Genomic DNA, 7727 nt, shown 5'->3' on the forward strand with positions numbered 1-7727 from the left:
AATGCCAGTGGCTAGAACAAACCCGTTCAGTATAACCACTTCATTTTACTCCCAGCACCCTTCTCCTCCCACCCGCTTCAACCTTCTATAAGGTCAACTGCTAACATGGCCATCATTTATGTTACTGTAAGAAGGACCCCAAGATTCAAGCACTTACTCTGCCCTCATCAGCTACAGAACAATGAAAACCCTAATATTCAACATCTTTGAGGCCTAGAATCTTATAATAAAAAATGTAGAAAACGCTATTTTCTTGGGTTTTGCAGAGGAAAAGAAGACTAAGTGAAAGACTCTCTGAGCAGAAACCTAGAAGAAAAGTAGTCACCAGGTAAAGAATGCCAGAAGTGGTCTGCAAGGCAGGTCATACACCAGGCGACTTAAAGAGAAGAGCCTCAAACGCAAAGAAAAATGATTTTTTTTAAAGTAAGGTTTTATTTTAAGGAAATTAGATGAGCTCAAACACCAAAACGCTCGAAACAGGGTTTCTCCAGCTGTGCCACTCCAGGCTTGGTGGCAAACTTGTCTACCCCAGATGTATCTCCGCAGGACTCAAAGGCCCAAAGACTGTCTCGGAGATGGCAGTGTTAGAACAGTTTCTGGGCTGAAATAAAGCCCCAATTCCACAGGCTCCAGCATCCAATGCACAAACAACTCTATTAGAGACTCATCTATAAACACTTTGTCTCCATTCTTTCTACAGATCCTGTAGCCAGTGTTCCCATGGATCCTCTGTTAAACTACTACTCTGCCCACTGCCAAAAATACATGGGGGTAATGGTGATGGGGGGAAAAGGTAAGACTGTAAACTTTTCAAAAGAACAGAAAAATTGGTTGTGTTAATAGAAATTTTTAAAATTATAACATTGAAATTTAAAATGTAGTATTATCATGCTAAAATACCCTAGGATGTTGTAGGATTTCTTTAATAAAAACTGGCCACATATAAATTGGCATCTTCCAACTCAATTCTCAATTTCAATCTAATTTTATAACACTGTTTGTTATTCTGCTAAAGGAAAGAATTTAACATAAGCACATTATAAAACCCAGTCATGTAGGTACAGTCACCTGAGCATCACATGATACTCTCCAGAGGCTGTCTGTCTCCAAAGGTGACATCTGGTCAGCCACTAGGATGAAATGTTTAGAACTCTGGTTCCCACTAACAAAAATGAACAAGAATAAATTTTAAACAGAGGCTGACCTCATCCAGGAGATGGAGAAAATGGACTGAAGAGAAGATTAATAAAAGATGATAATGGAAACGAATGATCTAGGCCCACATACCAGATACAAGATGCCCTGCCCAGATGAAGTCGCCATCAACTGAGCATCTGCTCCCACAGAGACCAGGTGCCAGAGGGAAAACACTACCTTTGACTCCTCCCTTTCGCTCTGCCCTCTGACCTCCAAAAATACCCAAGATTCAGACAGCGGCTGCTACCTTCCTCAGATGTGGACAAGGTCTCCAGGGATTTTTTTCCAATAAACAACTATCTGTTACCAAAAGGTCAACAAAGTCAAAAGCTTTCAATGAAAAGATTTATTTGATTTCCAAAGAACCCCTTCTCATTTCACTTCTTTACCTCTTTTCCTATTCCTGCTCAGGCCGAGTTGAGTACACAGGAGCTCAATTTCAGCCCAAGGCAGCGACTCTGAACTTAAACAGAAGAGGGGGGGGGGTGGCTGTGAAGGAAAACAAAGAGGTCAGTGGTGAAAAAGAAAATGTGTGTGTACACGTGGGCATGTGTGCTTCTAAGCAAAGCCTTACATACTAGGTCACGACGCAAGCCAAGACTTGGCAGCTCCCACTGCCAAAGTCAACATGTTCTGGACACCCAGCCTCCACATTTGGTTTCCTTAGAGTGAGATTCAGAGGAAGGGTGGCAGTCACCTGGCCTAAGGCTCGGGACTCCATGCTGGTGCTGCAGCCAATGCTGTGAACATGTGCAGGGCCACACCACAAAGACCCTGCCCTCCCTGACCTCTGGCACTTGCTGGTACAATCATGGGCCCAGAGACTGGACCACTGTTCTGCTCTGCCTCTCTTTCAAACTTGCTACCCGGGCCAACACTTAGCTCCATCTTTAGTATCCCTCACACAGCTGGGAGGAACCTCAGTGGCAACTAAGAGATGGTGCAGACTGATCTGGCTGGACCAAACACAGCATCTTCACATTCAGAATAATGTACACTACAAGCCCCACAACCGCCCCCCCCCTTTTTTTTTTTGACATTAAGAACATCCTAAATCCCTTCTCCCAACAGGCAACACAAGTAACAATCAAATTACCTACTCTAGAGTGAAGAGACTAAAATTCTCAGCAAGCCCATCATGAAAATGCCTCCTGACTCTGTTCCAGCCAATCCCCAGACACAGTCCCACCAACACACTTTCCTCCTGCAACCTTTTCCCTCCCATCAAGATCAAGTGGGCTGCACAAAGAACTTCCTGTAGCAAACATTTTTAAGCTGTACAGAGCCATCTTTCCCTGAGTTACATTCAGCAAGGTCCAGCAGTTAAGTTCAGCTCAATTTTTACAGAACTTATGGAACATCTACTCCAAGCCAGGATACAGGCAAATCTCTTCATCCTCAAATACAAAAATAGGGAAATCCCTTTAGCCAGTTTTAAAATGTGATGGTATTAAAAAGTAAAATAAATAATGACTCCAGGAGAATATCTGTAGTTAACAATGAAAGGAAAATAACAGCAATATTATAACCCTCAAATGATTATGAACAGCCCGCGAATCCTTCTCAGTCTCAAGCAGGTAATCTCTACATGCCTTCCTTCCCCATGCAGTAGAGAATCACAGAGCCCAGAGGCCCATTCCAGCTAGAAACTTCCAGACAACCTGAACTCACAGTGTTTGCACAACTACTGTTGGGAAGCGCTTCCCTTCTGCTCTGACCTGCCTACTTTCCAAACTCTCTCCCTGGCACATGAGCTCCTACCAATTCAAATATCTTGGAATAAGAAGACCAAAGTTCTACTAATCAGCAAGAGCTGAGCTGGGGAAACTAGCACTTCTGGGGAAAAGTGTTTAAATACAATTGCCAACTTTTATATATTAACAAAAAAAAAATGTATTTAATGAAATCTAACTTAAATGATATCTAATATTCTGTACTTTATATGCGGTTTAGAGAAACTTAGCCAAAGAATATTCCCCAGAACCCTAAAATTACAATAAAAATTCATTATACTCAAAAATTCAGTTAACTGTATTGGCGTAACAAGCTATGCACATTTCTTTGATAATGAAATGAAGTATGCTTTATCTAACTTTAAATCCTAAAAAGAAAAAAAACTCTTTGTTAAAAATGCAAATAAATTAGCATTAGGACATACATGTTTCTTATAACCTGCAAATCCAACCCAGCCCACTGCGTAGACCATGGTATCCACATGTGCCCTGACCAGGAAGGTACCTAACAGCCAACTAGTACCTGGGGTGATGGCAAGGTCAGAGAGAATCATCAGTCCTACCATACAAGTGGGAGCAGAGGAATCTGCCTAGTGAGAGCTTTTCTCTCTGCTTCAATATCAGATGGCAAAGCATCCTCCCTCCCCATCCCCTCCAAGCTTGTTGCTCAGGCAGGACCCTATCACTACCACTCTACCTACCGCCCCCATTGTCACCAGCATATAAACATCAGGTAGAAGGGGACTAGGTTCTGTTGCTAACAAGACTTCCAGTCCCCGAGCTCTCAGGGATGGAGTGTCGAGTGTCAGCGGTGCATAATTCTCTCTCTACAGGGAGCACAGCCTGCTCAGAGTACACTGGGTCAGCATCGCATCCAGGGACACTGAGAGACTATGCATATCACTTTTCCACATGCCTTACAAAGTCAACCTTTCAACAAATCAAAAAGTGATCACCTTTCTATTTTAAATAGAGATGTTCGATTAAAAATATAAACCATTAAATCTAAGCCTCTATTCATATAAACAACACTGGCTTTATTATTATAACATGCCACTTTCAGAAACCATTTTGTTTTTAGAAACATAATTCAAATATCCTGATTTACCTTAAGTGTGAATGTAACATTCATATGCCACCTAAGAGGTCAGTCAGTGGCGGAAAACCATTCTCATCAGCAGCCGGGCCTCACTCACTCTGACTCTCATATCTACTCACTCAACTAAACTTAGTGAAATGTGTGCCATCAAGAGCCATTTCAATCTCATCACTTGTCTAGAAAGGACTTGACCCTTCTGCTTTACCAAGAAAGATGTTAACAAAGTGAGAATTACATCAGCTGTCAGCTGAAACTAGAGTTTTATGCTATCGAAAGGCTTTTTTTTTTTTTAAGCTAAATCTAATCAGTTTAAAGCTTCTATTTTCATGGTGCTCTATATTCATAAACAGTGTCACTTAATCTCTAAAGAAACTTGAAGATGGGTATCACCATTACCACATTCATAAGGGGAAAAACCAAGGCTCACAGGATTGAAGACATAGGCCCAAAGTCACAGAGCTAGCACCAGTCACCACAGACAGCCATACCTAGAATAATTCATGGCAGGACCAACCCAGAATCCACCCAAACTGAGCCCCTAAATGATATCCAGATGGGAGATGAGCACACAGTAAGTAGTAAACACTAAAGGAGCTTTAACAAGCTCATCTCTGTCAGAAAAGGTAATTTTAATCTGATCGAAATGGCTCACATTCTACTTTACATGGTCAAAATGAAAATTTAAAATAGTGAATAATATGAACAACGATGAAAAATTATTAGAGAATATGCAAAATAATTCTATTTTTTAAAATGTACCTTTTAATGCCAGGAAATATAATGAAGGGTAGACCTCAGCTGCTCAACACTGCTACAGCCCCTGACTCCTGGTCCCTGCTCTCACACACTGGGGCCGCCACTGACCCAGGAGCAGACCTACCTGCTGGGCAGTCAAAACAGCACCTCATATTAATAAGAATCTTTATGTTTATTCAATCCAAACACTGTAGATTTTTTTTAAAGACTATTATCAATATTAACTGAATATTTATGGTTCACTAAAGTGATAAATGGCATTAGATACCTTGAATTATTACTGTGTTATGGTCAAAAAAGCAAATCCTTCAAATGTCGAAAACTTTCTAAACATTTAACACCTCCATTGCTCTCAATCCACCAGACCAATTGGGCCAACCCAAGAATCTGGTAACTTGTTTTCTTTAATCAGGAATCATCGAATACTTATTAAGAATTTAATTTGTAATTTAAAAATAAAAACATTATTTTTTTAAAAAAAGAACCTATTTTAAGCAACATTTTGTTTTTCCTTGTTATAAATTAAACCAATATTACAGTTTCTAAAAAAGGCAAAGCTAAGCCTGCAGGCATGGGTCTCTCCTGGACCTAGTCTCTCAATGGCTGCCCCACTGCTTATGACAACCAAGCTGAATCCACATGCACGTCCTGGTAAGCATTGCCAAGGTGTGACAAAGCCCACCATTATCCCACCTAGTCACCAACACCCCTAACTGGCTGAGCTGGCTTCTTTCAAACTGTTAATCATCCTGTAGATTAAGAGAAGACAATTCTAGGCCTACTGCCAGAGACATCTAAGATCTCTTTTCCATCAAACCTTATCTCCATTTTCAAGAAAACTATTTAAGTCAACGAGACCAGCCAGGTACATTTCAAAGTGGCCTCATTCAAGGAAGTAGCAGGAAACATTTCCTTTATGTCTGCTGGGAACAACACCACAAAATAGATAATACATTTTGGACTGTCTGCTTTAAAACACTAATACCTGGCCAACACATGAAAAACCAAAATGAACCAAGAGTTTCCCTTCCAATTGTTATCAACCCACATATCAGAGGAAATAAAGTATATGCCAAAGAAGGGCTTTGTCCTGGAGTAAAAGATGCTCAAGTCAAACCTGAGACCACAGTCTTTAAGGAAGACTCCAAATATCTGCCAGTTAAGTCCCAAGCGAAGAAAAAGAGTCATGGCAACCTAGCAAAATTATCCCTCCCATTCCTTACCCACCGACCACACCATACATACTGGCCTCAAATTTCTAATGACATCATGGAGTAGCTACCAAGACTACTCAGCAGCTCCTCACTGCCCAGACAGACAAGACACCAGACGAGAGCACAGAACCTTCGTGCAAAGTGTTAATGCAGAACACAGAGAGCACAAAACAGGCGAGCACAAGGTCCAGTGGTCTCCAGACCACTTGGGGATGGAGCAAGTAAGATAATGTTGAGAAGAAACTTCCTTCACAGGCCCAGCTACCAATCTGATTAATTTTTCTGCAGAATTCCTCACTGGGATGCTGTTTATTAACCCACACGGCTCACTACCACCACTCTGAAACATCCTCATCTAGGTGAAATCCACAACAAAATTCAAAACACTTAGTCAAAAGTGTCAAGCTCAAAACAATTTGGAGACTGAAGCATTATTTTGATACTCTTTTTTACAAACCAATGAAAATAAACACAAATTGATGAAAGACAATGCAATAAAATATTTACCGATTCCATAGCTGAAAGTCGATGTCGATGAGGGCTGTATATTAAATCCAATAAAGGGTGTGTCCAGAGCAGTACTGTGTATATTCTGAAACAAGAGTAAAGTTAGGTTAGGTAAATAATTTCTACTTCAGTTCTATTTACAATTTATCCCTCTCCATTTGGACCAGCCATTTATTCCATTACAACCTTTCTTAATTTTGCTTAACTCCAGATAATCAAAAAATTTTTAAGATGTTTGTCTGTCTGATTTTGAGTTATAAAGGGAGAGTAAAGTCCAGGGAAATAGAATCACACCTGATTATTTGTTTTAGGGCACTATCCAAATGGAAGTTTTGTGTCTGTTTTCAGAAATTGTTCCTAGAAACCAGTGCCCAGAAAGGCCAGGCTAAGGTGAACCTGTCATTCTCCCCAGAGCAAGAGCCTCAGGACTGGGGCCCTGGAGGAGCCGTTCACACATTTTTCTCCTTACATGTAATAGAAATCTCACAATTACTAAAACTGATAAAGTGATGCATTTTGCATCCTCTGCAGACTTCCTTTCACACTCAGAATAAAACCCAAACTCTCCCTTTTGCTCACAAAACCCCGACTGCCCACCTTTCTGCCTCCCACAGTCTCCACCTCCACCTCCCAGCTCCGTAAGGCCTCTACTTGGAAGGCCCTCAACGTGAGCACCGCGCACATTGTCTCTTCCATTTTGTCTGTGCTCCCTGGTGCCTCTCAACGGGACAATCCTGACTACCCTATATCTACCCCACACCCCTCGATCTCTCCCTCAATCTACTTAGAAATTCATTCTCAAAGAGAAAGGACCATAAATCAGATCAATGTTCTTCATTTGACTCCAGTTCAGAAACATGATTCTAGCACCCTACCGTGCATTTGAGTTCCTCCCAACAACTCAGGAGAAGCAGGAAGATCAGGACAACCCAGGAGGGCCTGCACGTTTTGTAAACATGATTAAGAAATGTTGTCTGGGGGTAGCTGGATACTATGGTGAGCACACAGTGCCAAAGCCTACAGAGCAGAGAAGCCCATTCAACAAGCTGCCTCCCTCTAATTCATTCCTGACAGAGATAGTCCACACATAAACAATCTCTTTATTAATTATTGAACTACAACTATATGTATCTACATAACCAAATCTCAAAGGTCTGAGGGATATATTGTATTTGTGTCTTTCAAAAGCACAAGAAACTTAATATATTTGATTTACTATGT

The 7727-nt window shown here is 41.1% G+C and overlaps 1 protein-coding gene across 6 annotated transcripts in view; it reads right to left on the minus strand.

Moving 5' to 3' along the window:
- Positions 1 to 6591, minus strand: part of ANKRD11 (ankyrin repeat domain 11) — a 129945-nt gene extending 123354 nt beyond the window's left edge. For 3 of the 6 annotated variants that reach the window (XM_006926769.3, XM_025042689.1, XM_006926767.3), the window contains exon 1: positions 6507 to 6591. The gene's annotated coding sequence lies outside the window, so the exon portion shown is untranslated. Of the gene's footprint in view, positions 1 to 4788; positions 4913 to 6506 lie in introns of all 6 variants that reach the window. The other 3 variants (XM_015600351.2, XM_025042687.1, XM_025042691.1) reach the window with 2 other exon arrangements.
- Positions 6592 to 7727: the final 1136 nt, after the last annotated feature.

Source organism: Pteropus alecto, unplaced genomic scaffold (genome assembly GCF_000325575.1).
Source record: "Pteropus alecto unplaced genomic scaffold, ASM32557v1 scaffold7, whole genome shotgun sequence".
Taxonomy (NCBI): Eukaryota; Metazoa; Chordata; class Mammalia; order Chiroptera; family Pteropodidae; genus Pteropus; species Pteropus alecto.